Source organism: Rattus norvegicus, chromosome 12 (genome assembly GCF_036323735.1).
Source record: "Rattus norvegicus strain BN/NHsdMcwi chromosome 12, GRCr8, whole genome shotgun sequence".
NCBI lineage: Eukaryota > Metazoa > Chordata > Mammalia > Rodentia > Muridae > Rattus > Rattus norvegicus.
The window spans coordinates 42,567,012-42,583,902 of NC_086030.1; the positions used below are offsets into that span (position 1 = coordinate 42,567,012).

The 16,891-nt window shown below is 48.4% G+C and overlaps 1 long non-coding RNA gene across 1 annotated transcript in view; it reads left to right on the forward strand.

Annotated features, from left to right (window-relative positions):
- The first annotated feature begins 13,304 nt into the window (after window positions 1-13,304).
- Window positions 13,305-16,891, forward strand: part of LOC134481194 (uncharacterized) — a 32,928-nt gene continuing 29,341 nt past the window's right edge. Inside the window, exon 1 of the long non-coding RNA XR_010056539.1 lies at window positions 13,305-14,119. This is a non-coding gene — a long non-coding RNA (uncharacterized LOC134481194). The remainder of the gene's footprint in view (window positions 14,120-16,891) is intronic.

Here is a 16,891-nt window from a genome sequence, read left to right on the forward strand (position 1 = left end):
CATTTGTTGGTCATCGGAAGAGGCAGGTAATTTCACAGAGAAGCTCGTTTGCCCCAAGTGACATAGGGACACACACTGGGGCACCTAGATAAATCGAAGCCAGTGGCTGCACAGCCAATCTCTTCCTGAGCCTTTTCTTTCTTTCTTTCTTTCTTTCTTTCTTTCTTTCTTTCTTTCTTTTTTTTTCTTTTCTTTTTTCGGAGCTGGGGACCGAACCCAGGGCCTTGCGCTTGCTAGGCAAGCGCTCTACCACTGAGCTAAATCCCCAACCCCGAGCCTTTTCTATCTCGATGGCTTTTGGTTGTTTGATGACTGGGCATTACGCTCCCTCCCTCCACCCCATGACTGTAGAATCGCTCACTATGCAGCAACCTTGAACTTCCAACCCCCTGCTTCCACTCCATCTCCCCAATGCTAAGGATTCAAGTGCTGGGGATCAACCGCAGAGCTTCCAGCTTGCTAGGCAAGCGCTCTCCCAATGGAACCGCGCCCAAAGTCCCATCTCACTAGCTTTGCGCTTCTTCCAGGAGGTTGTGGAAATTGGTGGCCGTCAAGGACGTGGTTGGAGGACAAAACCTAAACTTTGGAAATGGAGATCTTTCAAGATTTTTTTTAATGTACAGAAAAGTGTGTGTGTGTGTGTGTGTGTGTGTGTGTGTGTGTGTGCAATCGATATAGTCCAGACAACGCTTCACAAAGGGGCTCCAGGCGGTGCCTCCTCAACACAGCCTCTTCCCCACCGCCCGCGGCGAATTAATTGAGCCCTGAAAGAAGGAACCACGGAGCTCCAGATAATTAGTCAAGAAATGAATCAAGCCCCAGCGGTCTGGCCAAGACTCCTGGGGCGCTGGTTTTGTGCAAGCCGAATGGGTCAATGGGTCGGTGGGGAGCTGGTCCTGGGCCGGGTGTGGCGCGGCGGGAAGCTCGGCTTGGACGCCTGGGCACGGCGCCCTGAGCGCCGAGCTCCTCCTTCCGTCTGTCTGTTTCGGTCTGTTTCTCCCCTGGCTTCTTTCTTTTCCTCTGATCTTGGCCTTCACTCCTCTCTTTCCGGTTCCTTCCAATCCCCTTGTCTTGTGAGCCCCAGTCTTATCCTGGAGGATCTGGGGCTTGGGGATGCTGGGGATGGTCCGAACCCCCTTGACTGAGAGGGACTTTGTCTCCACCCCCAACTTTGGAGGCCAGGGACTGCTTGCTGTATGTCATTAGATAGAATTCTTCCTTCTTGGGTCATCTGGATCTGAGATCCCAAAGCCCTCGGAAATAATCAAAGATGTTGAAGAACTTTGCTAACACCGGCCCATGTCCTCTGCCTTAAGAAGTTAAGACCCATACACAAACTCAGTGTTTACCGAGGCCTACTGAACTCCCACTTGACAAGCTCCTCAAACAACTGCTTCAGCCAAGATTTAGGCATTCCGGTCTGAAGCAGCATCGCTGGGAAGGAGGGAGGTGAAACATGTCACAAACCTCCCTGAGCTCAGAGAACTGGGATCATTTTTTCCCCCTGAAGTCCCACAGCAAGAGAGAGGAAAGGCTGAATGTGCTTTTCTTCCTGACACTGGTTTCAAAGGGAACTTAAGACGCAGGTGCGCTCTTGTCTTAGCCCGTGAGTGTTCCTAGAACTGCCTTACCTGGGATATACTTAGTTACTATCTCCCACCCACCCGGGTTGTAGAGGTAACCCTGGTCTCAGACTACAGTCCCGAACCAGGTCATTTTTTTTTCATTGATGGTTTCAAGGTCCTTATACAGCATCGGAGTAGAGTCACCACTGATGCTGACCCACTGGAGGCTCTCCCAAAGGCTCCAGGCTGCTGCTGCTGCTGCTGCTGCTGTTATCACAAAGCCAAATGCTCCGGTCTTTGAGCTTCTTCGGTTTCCCACTCCTTTGGAAGAGGGAAGCATTGGGAGGGGCTGGCTAGTGGGCGGGACTATAGTGTGTGGATGCTGTTCGTGATTGGAGCCTCCTCTGGTTGCTTCCCAGAGGGTCACACTTGCTTCTGGGCAACCCCTATCTGCAGGGGCACACTGAACGCATCTTCCTTTTCACACTTGACATGGTACTCACCAATTCCTGTGATTCTAGTGTCCTCTAGGTGGGACCCAGTGGCTGGTGAACACTCCCCCAGAGTAGGCAGAGTTGACTCTGTAGGCCTGTGGGCTCCTGTGTGATCCAGTCATAGAGTCTAACAAGCTTCTAGTACTTGTCCTTCAGAGAGTGCGGGGCCTAGAGCCCAGGACTCCTGAGTGAGTCCATTGACCTTTCTCTGTAAGCCTCAACTGCCCTTCAGAAACAGAACTAAGTGGCTCCTACTACAGGGGACATAGCAAGGAGTCTCTACAAGCCTAACTTGGGACATGTAGTGTTCAGTAATTAGGTTTTGCTGTTTTGCTTCTGGTTTTGAGACAGAGTCTTGTGTGTCTAAGGCTGGCCTGGAACTCCATATACAGCAGAGAATGGTCTTGTACTCTTGGTCCTCCTGCTTCTATCTGTGGAGTGCTGGGATTACAGGTGTGTCCCACCACAGCACATTGTTGTGGTTCTGAACCAGAGCTTCATGTTTGCCAAGCAGATCCTCTGTTAACTGAGCTATATCCCCAGCCCTTAAGTATGTTAAACCCCTAGAATTACCTGGCTTTTCTGCCTCCCTCCCTCCTTCCCTCCGTCCCTCCCTCCCTCCCTGCCTCCCTCCCTTCCTTCCTTCCTTCCTTCCTTCCTTCCTTCCTTCCTCTCTTCCCTTCTTTCTTTTTCTTTTTTAGATTTTAGGACATTTGATTATATATAATAATGATAATTTTTTTAAAGTTTATTTTATTTATGAGTACACTGTAGCTGTCTTCAGACACACCAGAAGAGGACATCGGATCCCATTATAGATAGTTATGAGCCACCATGTGGTTGCTGGGAATTGAACTCCGGACCTCTGGAAGAGCAGTCAGTGTTCCTAACCGCTGAGCCATCTCTCCAGCCCAATAATATATTTTGTGGATGGGATCCTGGTCTAAAAATCAAAAATTATTTACATGTTATATACATAGCCTGAAGGCATTTTGTTTAGGTTTGGTTTGCACTTGTGAGTTATAGCCTCATTCTGTAGCTCAGGGTGGAATAGAATTCACCATGTAGCCCAGACTGACTGGCATGGAACCCATAACCCTCCTGCATCAGCCCGTTTAGAAGGGCTTTCAATGTGCTCCCAACACCTGAGGTTAGGGGAGGCTTCTTCATATATGGTGTCATGTTTGTATACATTTACTTACTTATGTTTGTTTGCTTGTTTTGAGACAGGATTTCTCTGTGTAGCCCTGGCTGCCCTGGAACTCACTCTGTAGACCAAGCTGGCCTCCAACTCAGAGATCTGCCTGCCTCTGCCTCTCTGCCTCTGCCTCTGCCTCTGCCTCTCTGCCTCTCTGCCTCTCTGCCTCTCTGCCTCTGCCTCTGCCTCTGCCTCTGCCTCTGCCTCTGCCTCTGCCTCTGCCTCTGCCTCTGCCTCTGCCTCTGCCTCTGCCTCTGCCTCTGCCTCTGCCTCTGCCTCTGCCTCTGCCTCTGCCTCAAATGTTGGGATTAAAGGCATGCACCACTACCAATCAGCAAAAAAAAATTTTTGTGAGAGGATAGAGGGGGTTGGTTGTCTTACTCGGTAGTCTAGGGTGGTCTGGGACTTTCTGTATAGCTCACACTAGCTGCAAACTCACAGTCCTGCTCCTGGTTCTGAAGCTGTCCCAACCACATTTCTTCTACACTTTGATATCTCTCTTACTTAACATCATATTCTAATGCCTTTAAAAATAAACCTTTGTAGCAGGCACTGTGCTTGCTACCCTTGTATGTGGAAGGCGGAGGCAGAAGGATGTCAAGCTTCAGGTGGGCCAAGGCTAGTAAGTAAGACTATTTCAGCAGGACCCATGACATAAGTAAATAAAGCATCCACAGAGATCTCCAAGTCCACCCATGCTGTCTGTGTCTGGAGAAGCCAGAGGGGCATTAGCAGGACGGTGGAGACAAGACAACTGGCCGCTTGAGCTGGGATTCTGAAGTTCAAACAAGCTCAGAGCCTAGGAAATCTAAATCTGAACACAGAACACCATCACCCTACTAGCAAAACACCCTAGGAAACATAGGAGCCATTGCACCCCCAAAGCTCCACCTGCTTTCTAGGGAACTGAGCTTCAGAGGAAGATACCTGTTTCCCTTCCTCATCCTTTAGATGTCAGCCGTGAAGTTCATCTCTGTGCCTCTCCTCACATCGTCTGACTTCCCCCATGATTGGAGTCGCATATCAGATTTAGGCTCCCGTGTCTGTGTCTGTGGTTCCCTTTCTTGCCCTCTCTGGTTTCTTTCTCCCCCTGGAAACTGATGGGTTTCAACAGCTGTATGCCTGGCTCCCCTATATTTCAGATTGGCCGTGGTGTGTGGCATATGGGGAAGGTCGGAGGAACAACTGGGTGCCTAGGGAACATCAAGAGTTTATCTTGGTACAGGAGAGGTGGCTTGGAGGTTAAGAGTACTGACTGCTCTTCCAGAGGTCCTGAGTTCAATTCCCAGCAGCCACCTGGTTAGCGCACAGCCATCTGTCACGTGATCCCACGCCCTCTTCTTGTGTGTCTGAAGACGGCAATGATGTACTCCCATTCAGTGTACTCACATACACAAAATAAAAAGAGTTTATTTTCTTCATATCTCCTAGCAGCGTACCGTAACGGCTGTCATTTGCTGTCATTTGCTGTCATTTTCATTGTGTTTATACCAGCAGTTCCCAACCTTTTGTATACTGCGACCCTTGAATGCAGTTACTCATGCAGTGGTAGCTCCCTGACCATAAAATTACTTCCATTGTTACTTCATAACCGCAACTTTGCTACTGTTGTGAATCATAATGGAAATACCTGTGTTTTCCGATGGTCTTAGGGGACCCCCTTGAAAGGGTTGTTTGAATCCCCAAAGGGGTCACAACCCACAGGTTGAGATCAGCTGACGTACATGGTATTAAATTACTTACAGAAGCCAGGTAGAGGCCACACGCAGAAGCTCCATGAGTAGTCAGTGGTCGTAGGCACACTTAGAATCCCAAAGGCGGGGTTGGGGATTTAGCTCAGCGGTAGAGCGCTTGCCTAGCGAGCGCAAGGCCCTGGGTTCGGTCCCCAGCTCCGGAAAAAAAAAAAAAAAAGGAAAAAAAAGAAAAAAGAATCCCAAAGGCTGCGGGTTCTAACGTAGTATCAACATACCAACTCCAGTTCCTCTGAGACCCTGAAGACTCTGATATCTGTAGAGTCTTGGAAGCTAACCTGCCACAGAGGTCTAGTGAGAGTTGCCCAAAGCTTTCGTTGTCAACCATGATGTGCTTTGATAAAGTGAGTAGGTTATTTGAATGTGTGCAGGGGGCTAGAGAGACGGGTCAATGGTTAAGAGCACTGGCTGTTCTTCCAGGGGACCCAAGTTCAGATCCCAGCGCCTACATGGGTCAGCTCATAGCTGCTTGTATGTTCAGCTCCAGGGGATCTTATGTCCTCTCTGGGTTCTATAGGCACTCACTTACACATGTGATACATGCACAGACATACACACAAAACAGAGCATGCACACATATACATATACACATACACATTCACACATACACATACACACACATATACACACATATACATATATACATATATATGTATATATACAATTTTTTAATGTTCTGAGCAACTGAGATATCCACACATATACATATACACATTCACACATACACATGCACACACATATACATATATACATATATATGTATATATACACAATTTTTTAATGTTCTGAGCAACTGAGATATCCACAGTGTGCATAGCAAAGCCTTTCTACCATCCCCTCATCTTACCAATAAGTCAATGGAGGGGCTGGGTCAGCATCCTCCTCTGATCCCTGCAAAGTATTAGGTCTCCCCCTGTGTCCTCTCTGGTATCTGGACAGTTTGTAATCTGTCCACTTTCAGCCCTCCTAGACCTCTATGGGGCCAGGGGCAGAGAGTCAGGGACTCAGAGTCCCCAGGGCAGGTGTCAAACATCCCTTCTGAGTGCCCTGGCTCCAGGGTCCCCATCCTGAAGGGTTCAGCTGAGTGGGGCTTTCAACAGCCTCTGAGAGGTGGCAACAAGTTTCAGGCAGGGCAGCGTTGCCCAGGCTCTGACTCCTGCAGGCTAGCAGTGTGTGGTGACCAGGAGCGGGATTCCAGGGACATCTGGCTATTGTCAGCCACTCATCTGTCTGGACAGTGGACCAGGGTGGCTGATGGTAGGGGAAGGAGCTGGTTGGACTGGGGCCAGACAGAGCTCTTGGGGGAAGAGAAGGATGGTTTAGGAGCAGGCTGCTAATCCTGCCCAGAGCCCAGCCCTCAGCAGGAGTGAAAATCAGTGCTGATATCAGCTGAGAGAAAAGGAGAGGGCTGGATAGGGGACTGTACTGCTTTGCCTGGTGAGAGGCTCAGCTCTGTGGAACCTCATGGAGGGGAGGCAGGCAGGCCCGAGGCATGGGAGTTGGGGGTGGGTTGAGCTTGCCCTCCTGCCCACTTGAAGATTCTTGCTTCAAAACTCCCACTGATGGCTTCCAGACAAGTCGGCACCAAGGGTCATTTCTGGAGCCCTTAAGCGTCCTCATAGTAACTGTGAGGACAGGTGTAAATCTGCCCTCACATTCCTCCCTATCCTCCACCCAGCTGTCTGTACCTGAAGCAGGTCCTTGTTTATTACCTGCTAGAGAGGCCTGAAACACACACACACACACACACACACACACACACACACACACACACACACACACACACACGCTCCCCCCTGCCCCGCAGGCACCCGTCCCTCCATGTTCTTCTAAAACAAACTATCATCTGTTTATTAAAGCAAAACAAATATAAGTATTTGAGAGAAAGAGGGGAAGGAATGAGAGACAGAGGAAGAAAAAATAATATTAAGAATCCTTTTACTTGCTACCATTAAAGAGTCTCACTTAAAATGCCTGTCCTGGGAGCCAGCTAAAGACATTTACAGTGGAACCTGAGGACCCACCTTCCTTCTGTGGGACTCACATGATGAAAGGGAATTGACTCCTGGGATTACCCTCTATGTGTGTCCTCTGTGTGCGCGCACATGCACAAAATAAATAATGATCTTAAAAAGTAAAAGAAAAAAAAAACTTTCTTGGACCCATGAGATGGCTCAACAGATAAAGTGGCTTGCCTCACCAGCCAGATGGCCCGAGTTTAGTCCCTAGGACCTGGTAAAGAGGGAAGGAGAGAATTTGTTCTACAGACTTATTTTCTGACTTCCACAGGTGAAGCACCCTGCCCCCGCACCTCTCTCCCGCTCTCTTGCCCCACCCCCACAGAAATGAATAAATACCTATTTTAAACAACAAGTATTTAAAATGCTTTCGTGGGGTACAAGGGTGATAGGGTAAGGGCTGTCTCCCCAACACTTCACCCCATCACTCTAAAAGGGGATGAGGCCTTTGGAAGTTGGGCATCCCCTCCCTTTCAGGCCAAGCATACTCTGGGAGGAAATGAGGGAAGAGCCCTCTTCTGAGCCAAAAGTTTTGAGTGCCCAAAGCAGCACTGCTTGCAGGGGGCGGAGGACAGCATCTTCAGAGTGAGGAGGGCAACCACAAAGGAAAACTGGCCTCCCTCCCCTTCCCTCCCCCTCTCCTCCTCCTCCTCTCCTCCCTTCCCTCCCCCCAAAGGTCATGCCACCGGCTCTCTGACCCTCTACCCCAAGGCCAACTTGGAGGTATCTGGAAGCCTCTCTCTGTCCCCAGAGTCACATCACACCAACCCCTTTCTAAGTTGCTGCCAGTGGATGCTCTTGATGGTTTCAGGAGCCTTGTCTCCCAAGGCTAGAGGCTGCTTCAGGAGCCCCTGTGTTTGGTAAGCTCAACTGTACTTTAATGGAGGGGTTTACACCCTACTATATGATCTTACATCTACATCCAGAGTGTGAGGTCTGTATCTGGCTGCTTATTTGCCCCCTGACCCACCCCCGCCCCCGTCCTGTTTCCCTCTATACCTTCTCAGCCTCATTTCTTCGTTGACTTGCCTGTCCATCTCTCTCCCTTGTCTCCATCTCTCTCCTTTCATGGCCTAGGTTGCTCCTAGCCTCTCTGGTTATCTACTAGTTTCTCTCTCTCTCTCTCTCTCTCTCTCTCTCTCTCTCTCTCTCTGTGTCTCTCTGTCTCTGTCTCTTTGCCTCTCTCTGTGTGTCTCTCTCTGTCTCTGTCTCTCTGTCTGCCTCTCTCTCGCTCTGTCTCTCTGTCTCTGTCTGTCTCTGTCTGTCTCTGTCTGTCTCTATCTCTGTTTCTCTCTCTGTTTCTCTCTCTGTTTCTCTCTCTGTTTCTCTCTCTCTCTCTCTCTGTCTGCCTCTCTCTCTCTGTGTCTCTCTCTGTCTCTGTCTCTCTGTCTGCCTCTCTCTCGCTCTGTCTCTGTCTGTTTCTCTCTGTCTCTCTCTGTCTCTATCTCTGTTTCTCTCTCTATTTCTCTCTCTCTGTCTCTGTCTCTCTGTCTCTGTCTCTCTGTCTGCCTCTCTCTCTCTGTGTCTCTGTCTGCCTCTCTCTCGCTCTGTCTCTCTGTCTGTTTCTCTCTGTCTGTCTCTCTCTGTCTCTCTCTGTCTCTATCTCTGTTTCTCTCTCTCTCTGTCTCTCTGTCTCTGTCTCTCTGTCTGCCTCTCTCTCTGTGTGTCTCTCTCTGTCTCTGTCTCTCTGTCTGTTTCTCTCTGTCTGTCTCTCTCTGTTTCTCTCTCTGTGTCTCTCTCTCTGTGTCTCTCGCTCTGTCTCTCTGTCTGTTTCTCTCTGTCTCTCTCTGTCTCTCTCTGTCTCTATCTCTGTTTCTCTCTCTGTTTCTCTCTCTCTCTGTCTCTCTGTCTCTCTGTCTCTGTCTCTCTGTCTGCCTCTCTCTCTGTGTCTCTCTCTGTCTCTGTCTCTCTGTCTGTTTCTCTCTGTCTCTCTCTGTCTCTCTCTGTCTCTATCTCTGTTTCTCTCTCTCTCTCTGTCTGTCTCTCGGATTCTTCTGCCCTTCTCTCTCCCTTTCTACCCTCTTTCTCGTTCTTTTCCCTGCTCCCAGCATCCAGCCTTCTTCCATCATTCCATCTTCCTCTCTCACCCTTCACCATCCTCACAGCCCCTAGTTGGGGACCATAGCTCTTATTCCTGAGGAACCTCAATGACCTGTAACATTGGGCACGCATCAGAAGGCTCCTGCACTTGAATAAGAGCAGGCACCCATAATGAGTGGCCTCCTGGGAGTGGGTGGACAGCCACACCCAGTGGTCCTGGGAGGCAGGAGGCCCTCAGAACCCAGGAATCTCCAATCACTCTGTTCTGGTCACTGAAGGTTTCTCCTGGGTTCATAGCTGCTGGTCCTGCTTCCCACAAACAGTCTAGGCCTGAGGAATGGTCCTTCATTCCAGAGTTCTTTCTCCTAGATGGATCTGAGAGTCGGCTCCTTTCTACCCCAAAGGGTGGAGAAGATATGGGTAGACAGGCCTGGGGATGGGGGTGGGGGATGTCGAAAAGGCATCAGGTTGGACTTGAAATCAAACCTCAAGCTTTAAAAACCAATAGGGGCTCTGACTCCAGGGCGAGGAGAGAGAGAGAGACACTTATCTCTGGCTCTCCTAGAGTTTTTGAAGTCCTAGGATTCTGATAGAGAGGGCTTAATGTATGCTGGGGGCAGAAGAGAGATAAAGGCCCAGAGAGTAAGTACAGAGATAGCAACAGAGGCTGGAGAGACAGCTTAATGGTTAAGGGTGTTGTTTACTGCTCTTGGGAGCCCTGGGTTTGATTCCCAGCACCTGCATCAGGTGACTCATAACTGCCTGTAACTCCAGCTCCAGGGGGCTCCGCTACGTCTGGGCTTCAGACTCTCACGTACATACCCACGTGCAGACACACACATACACGGGTCCTGGGGAGATGTCTCAATGTTTAAGAGCACCATCTGCTCTTCCAGAATATTCCCAGCACCCACATGGCAGCTTACAACTATCTTCAACTCCAGCTCCAGGGAACTCAACACCCTCACACAGGAGGGCAAAACACCAGTGCACATAAAAATAATTAAATCATTATTTGAAAAAGAAAATAATAAAAATAAACCTTAAAAAAGAAAAAATAGGAATAGAAACATAGACTAGTCATAGCATTGACAGAAACAATTGAAAGTGCAAGCACACACACACACACACTCTCACACACACACATACACAAACACACACATATACACACATACACATACACACACATACACATATACACACACATACACATATACACACACATACACATACACACACATACACACACATACACATACACACACATACACATATACACACACATACACACACACATACACATACACACACACACACACACACAGATGCCCTCCTCCTGCAAAGCAAGCAATGGGAAAATTAGACTAAGAGTATGGCTCAGTCTTTTAAATTTATTAATATTAATATTAATTTATTAATAATATACAATATATCAATCTATTAATATTATATATAAAGTATAGATGTTTTATATATAAATTTTAGATATAATTTATATCCTGCTCACTTTCCCCTTCCTGGTCATCCCTCCTCTTCTCCTCTGAACAGGTGGGGACTCCCCTGGGTATCCCCTGTAGAGTGTTTTTATAACGTCGCCTAGCACTGGAAATTATATAATATATATTTATATATTTATATGCACTACAGGATCGAGGCTGGAGGTGTAGCTCAGTTTATAGAGAGCATCACCTGGTAGGCAGGAAGCCCTGGGTAACATCCTAAGAACCACATAGACTAGATATGGTGGCCACGCCTGTAAAGCCAGACCTTGGAAGGTAAAAGCAGGTGGTCATCCTTAGCTACCTAGGAAGTTCAAACCTAGCCTGGGCTACATGAAACCCAGTCCCAAACAAACCCAAATAACCCAGATTAGGGGCTAGGGAGGAGTCAGTCACCAGGAACACTTGCCGCTCTTGCAGACAACCTCGGTTTAATTCCCAGCACCCACAACAGGTGGCCCACATCCGTCTGTAAGCCCAGCTCAGAGATTTTCAAGTCTCTAGCCTCCTTAAGCACAGAACCCACACGCATGTGCAAATGCACACACACACATACACACACACATACACACACACACATAAACACATACACATACACACACATACACACACACAGACACACACACACACACACAGAATTGAAAATAAAACTTTAGATCGAGATAACCTGGACGTGGTAATGCACACCTATAAGCCTAGCTCTTGGGAGGCATCTGGAAGATGACCAGTTTGAGGCCGGCCTGTGGCTGTATAGTAAGATTCTGCCCGCAAAACAAAACATAACATAAAACTTCCACCTTGGCATTACCCCCAGAGTGAGTTCTGAGTACTATGCTCCTCCTCTGGATCGTTAAATTTCTCTTCACACACACAAGGCTCACTTAATCTCCCCCACTCAACCAACACCCCCAACACCTTTTCAGAGCTTTTTGCCCCAGAGGATCTGCAGACAAGTCCTGCCTTAGCTCTGGGTAATCCCTTCAAGAAGGCTAGGGTCTGGCTAAGCCTTCTCCACAACCAGATTCAGCACTTAGTCAAATGCTTTCTCTGCACAAAGGGTTGGAAATACCCCCGCACCCCCCCCCCCCCCCCAGGAATCCTCACTTTTCTAGAAGAGGTAACACTTTAAACAGCCAGGGAACAGCAGCAGGGGCCTCGGGAGCCCCTGTTAGAAGTTAGAAGGAGGGAAAGTGTCAGGACACCCACAGGTAGGTAGGGCAGGTTATTGGGGTAGCCTGGGGGGGCTGAAGGTCCCAGAGAGTGGAAGAGAGGCTCCCAAAGATCAGCTTACTCCTTGCAAGCCCTGGCTTCATTCTCCTGGTTATTTCCATGACGGAGATGGAACCAAGGCCCTGTTCAGAAGGACAAATTCTCCATCACTGAGTCATATCCCAAGCATCCTCCCTGGCTTCTCTCTCTCTTCCCTTTCTGTTCTTCCCCCCAGTCCTTTTTAAATTGGGGTCTCAATATGTAGCCCAGGCTGGCCTCAAATGTGGATTCTCTTATCTCCTCAGTGGTGGGATTACAGGTTTGTGCCACGGCGCCTAGCTACACTGTGTGTGTGCGCACACGTGTACACATGGAGGTCAAAGGTCAGCGTTAGGACCCTCCTCAGTCATTCTTCACTGCATTTCTTTTTAAACTTCTCCTCTGCCTTATTTATTTACTTATTTATCTAGTAAGTACACGAATGTGTGTGTGTGTGTGTGTGTGTGTGTGTGTGTGTAGAAGTTGGAGGATAACCTGTGGGAATCACATCTCTCTACTGTGAGGGTCCCAGGGATCAAACTCAGATTTCGTAGCAAGCATCCTTACCCACTGAGCCATCCTGCCAGCCCTCCTCCTTATTTTTTGTGACAAGGTCTCTCTCACTGAGCCTGGAGCTCACAGGTCTTACTAGGCCGGGTAGCCAATGAGCCCTCAGGGATCCTCCTACCTATGCCCTTCTCCAGGGTTAGGTTACAGATAGGTGTTGGGAGGTGCTTTTTACCCAGGTGTAGGGGATCGAGCTCAGGTCTCCAGCTTCTGTGGTAAGCATTTTTCCCTAAACCTTCAGACTTTTTTTTTTTTTTTTTAAATGCAGTGTTTTCAGTAAGAAAGTGTGGAGCGATTGGGAGAATGAACTCTCGTATGCCCACCATTGGACATCAATAGTTATGAACTCACCCCATGACTGATCTGGTGCGGTTGGTATCTGAGATCCCTCAGTGCCTGTCTTCAGATGAGGAGGCCGGTGCTTTGAAGCAACAGGGCCACAGGCATCCCAGGCAACCTGGAAGATAACAGTTGTGAAACTGTATGAAATACCCTGATAACATCCACGCCACATGCCACTGCCTTTGTTGTTAAATTGGTCCCAGCCTAGATGTAGACAAGGCACTTGTCTCATTCTGTCTCTCTGGCACCTGTCTCCCCACCACCCTTCTTCCAGGTGCTGCTCGGGGCCAACAAGCCCTCTGCTGTCCAGTTACTGTCCCAAATACACGTTTCTCTTTTTTGTTTCCTCATTTTAACTGAAACTAGAAAAACCAAGCTGCTGGTGGTGGTGGTGCACACCTTTAATCCCAGCACTCAGAGGCAGGCAGATCTCTGGGTTCAAGGCCAGCCTGGTGTACGGAGTGAGTTCTAGGACACCGAGGGCTACACAGAGGCCAGCCTGGTCTATAGTGTGAGTCTTAGGACAGCCAGGGATACACAGAGAAACCCTCCCCACCCCACCAAAAATAAAAAAAGGCAAGATTACCAGGAACCCAAGTCATATTAGCGCTGGTCATTTTTCTCCCTACTGTGTCATCTGTGAAGTCCCTCTGTTTTCTGTAGGCAATCCTGAGCTATTCAGCCAGTTCCTTGCAAGATCTGGGGAACATAGTGAGACTAAATCTAAAGCCACCACTAACAACAGAACCCAAGACAGAAATTAAGAAGGATAACATTACGAAATAAATGTACAAGCCGGGTCTGGTAGCAAGGGCTATTCAGCACTTGGGAGGCAAGAGGATGAGGAGTTCAAGACCAGCCTGGGAAAACTCAGAAAAGGTTTCCTTAAATAAATAAACAACCATAACAGTAGCAACAATAATAAAGGAGAGTGGTGAAGATGTAGCTGGGTTGGTAGAGCACATACTAAGGCTGATCCCCAAAACTGTATAAAACGGGTACCCTCTTGTAATCCCAGCAGGCAGGAGGATGAGAAGCTCAAGGCCATCTTCAGCTACACAGTAAGTTCCAACCCATCCTGGACCGTTGTTTCACGTAGTAAAACAAGGGGCTGCTGAGGTGGCTCCAGCTGTTAAGAACGCTGGCTTGGGGTTGGGGATTTAGCTCAGTGGTAGAGCGCTTGCCTAGGAAGCGCAAGGCCCTGGGTCCTGTCCCCAGCTCCAAAAAAAAAAAAAAAAAAAAAAAAAAAAATGCTGGCTGCTCCTCCAGAGGATTCAATCCCCAGGACCCACGTGGTAGCTCACAACTAGTTGTAAGTTGGTTCCAAGGGACCTGACAACCATCTTCTGACCTCCTCGGGCACCAGGCACAGCCAAGGAACAGAGAAACACCTGTAGGTAAGACACTCATAGACATTAAGTAAATCGTTGAGAGAGAGAGAGAGAGAGAGAGAGAGAGAGAGAGAGAGAGAGAGAGAGAGAATTAAAAACTTTTAACTTTTAAATGGGTAAATGAACAAATTAAGCGATAAGTACATTTAAAAAAGCATATAGTCTCCCTGTATCTGGTCTGCACATAAAGTGTCCGAGGCTTGTGAGACCCTCACAGTCAGCTCCAAATTGTAGAGACTGCGGATCTGTAGTGCTGTCTCCCTGTCCCTCCCCCTCCCGGCCTTCCACAGGTCTTGCAAAAATTAAAGTCAGACTCCCCTGCCCCAGGCCCCTATCTCAGTCCATTTGGGGGATCTAAAGTGACGATATTTACAAACCGGAAACCGCCTTAGGGAAAGGAGGGGTTCTTTTTTTTTTCCCCTCATTTTCAAGTCCCCACTCCTCCCCTCTCCCCCTCCTCCCGAGAGCAAACGGGAGGCTCCGGCGTTGGCCGAGCCAGAGACATTAAACAAACCACATTGCCCCCGCAGCTCTGCCTCCTGAAGGAGGGGATTTACTCCTTCTCCCTGCGCCCCGAGGAGTGTTAACAGCGGAATTAAAGTAGGGGGAGCTGGCAGGGGCTTGCTTTCTTCAGGGGACGCGTGTCTGCACCTCTTCCCAAGGTATTAATGGCCGGCTCACACCGCCGAAAGAGAAACGTGGGGCACAACCAGGAAGAAGACTGTGGGCGTGTTCCCAGCCCGCGGGAGGTGCTGCCCTCCGACTTTTCCTGGTCCTCAGAATTACTCAGTTCACCTAGAGCCATGTAGGGTGAAGGCAGACTTCAGGTGGGCAGGGGTGGCCAGGGCGACAGGTGCCAATTTCTTCTTTTATTCTGGTTCAATTTCTTCTTTTATTCTGGTTCAATGATTTGTTAGCACTGCTGGGGACAGAGCCTGGAGCTTTGGGTGTGTTGGGTAAATCACTCTACTGACCATTTTCTTCTGTTATCTGGAGCACGTTTTCATATATATATATATATATATATATATATGTGTGTGTGTGTGTGTATGTTTGTATATGTATATGTATATGTATGTATATGCATGTATATGCATGTGTATGTATATGTATGTGTATGTATATGTATGTGTGTATATATGTGTATATGTGTATATATATGTATATGTACTGGAATTTTTATTGTTGTTGAATTTTTGAAACAAGGTCTCTCTATGCAACCTCGGCAGTCTTGTACCTCTCTCACTCTGTAGACCAGACTCCCCTTGAACCCACAGAGATCTGCTGGCCTCTGCCTCTTCTTCCGTGATGGAATTAAAAGTGTTGGCCACCATGCCCACCTGGTTTAGTTTTATTAACCTTAAATTTTTTTTTCTTTTACACGGGCCTGGTGTGTTGTGCGTGAGGTATACAAACTTGTCAGTATGGGTATCGTCTTGTGCGTGCGTGCGTGCATGTGTGCCTGTGGAAGTTAGAGGTCAACGTTGGGTGCCTTCTCTCATTTGCTCTTTACCAGATGCTGCTGCTGCTGCTGCTGCTGCTGCTGCTGCTGCTGCTGCTGCTGCTGCTGCTACTGCTTAAAGGGCAACAAAATAGAAACAGGGAGTCGTAGACCAGACTCCCCTTGAGCCCATAGAGATCCATCTGCCTCTGCCTTGAGTGTTGGGATTAAAGGTGTGAGCCGCCACATACAACTCCACTTAGGTTCTGAAGGCAGGGTCTCTCCGGGAACCTGAACCTCACTGATTCCGTTAAGCTGTTGGCTGATGAGTTACAGGGATTCAGCTGTTTCAACCTTCTCCCTGACGGGGTAGTTCACAGGTGTTTCTGCGTGGGCCTCTGAACCCAACTGACTGAACCATCTCTCTTCTCTTCATTTTTCCAAAAAAAAAAAAAAAAAAAAAAAAAAATCTTCAATTGGGGCTGGAGAGATGGCTCAGTGGTTAGAGCACTGACTGCTCTTCCAGAGGTCCTGAGTTCAAATCCCAACAACCCCATGGTGGCTCACCACCATCTGTAATGGGATCCGGTACCTTCTTCTGGTATGTGTGTCTGAAGACAGCTACAGTGTACTCATGTGTAATAAGTTAATATATCTTTAAAAAAAATCTTCAATTCATTTACAGATGTCCTTTAATTACTCATTTTGAATCATTAGCTAAGGCGTTCTGTCTTTCCTTCCTTCCTCCCCTCCTTCTTTCCTTTCCTCCTCCATCCTTTTGGTTTTTTGAGAAAGAAAAGGTTTCTCTTTGTTGCCATTAACTGGACTGGAGCTCATTCTGTAGACCAAGCTGAGATCAACCTGAGAGAAATCAGAGGCTTGTTTCTGCCTTCTCCTGAGCTCTGAGATTAAAGATGTGTGCCACCCACCTTCCTTCCTCCCCCCACCACCCCCACCTTTCTCCACTTAGAGGCAGACCCCACTCTGTATTCCAAGCTGGTTTTGAACTGCTGATCCTGCCTTTGCCTCCCTCCTGTTGAGGTTGCAGGTGTGAGACGGCCACGCCCCACAGGGCTCAGCCTTGTTTTAAAAAGAGACCGAGTTGGACAGAGTGGTCAGGCTAGGGGGTAGAGGCTGAGCTGCAAAGAGCCTCTGTAGCTAATTACAAATACCTAGCCAGTAACCGGGAGGCCAGATCTGAGCTAGGTTTTTCTTTCTCTAACTCCATCAATAATAAATGTGGTGCCCCATCAACCAGACCTCGGATGGGACTTCTGCCTGCGCTGCAAACACATCTTGCTAAATGGACAGAAAGGGCCTGGCTGACCGAGAGCTAC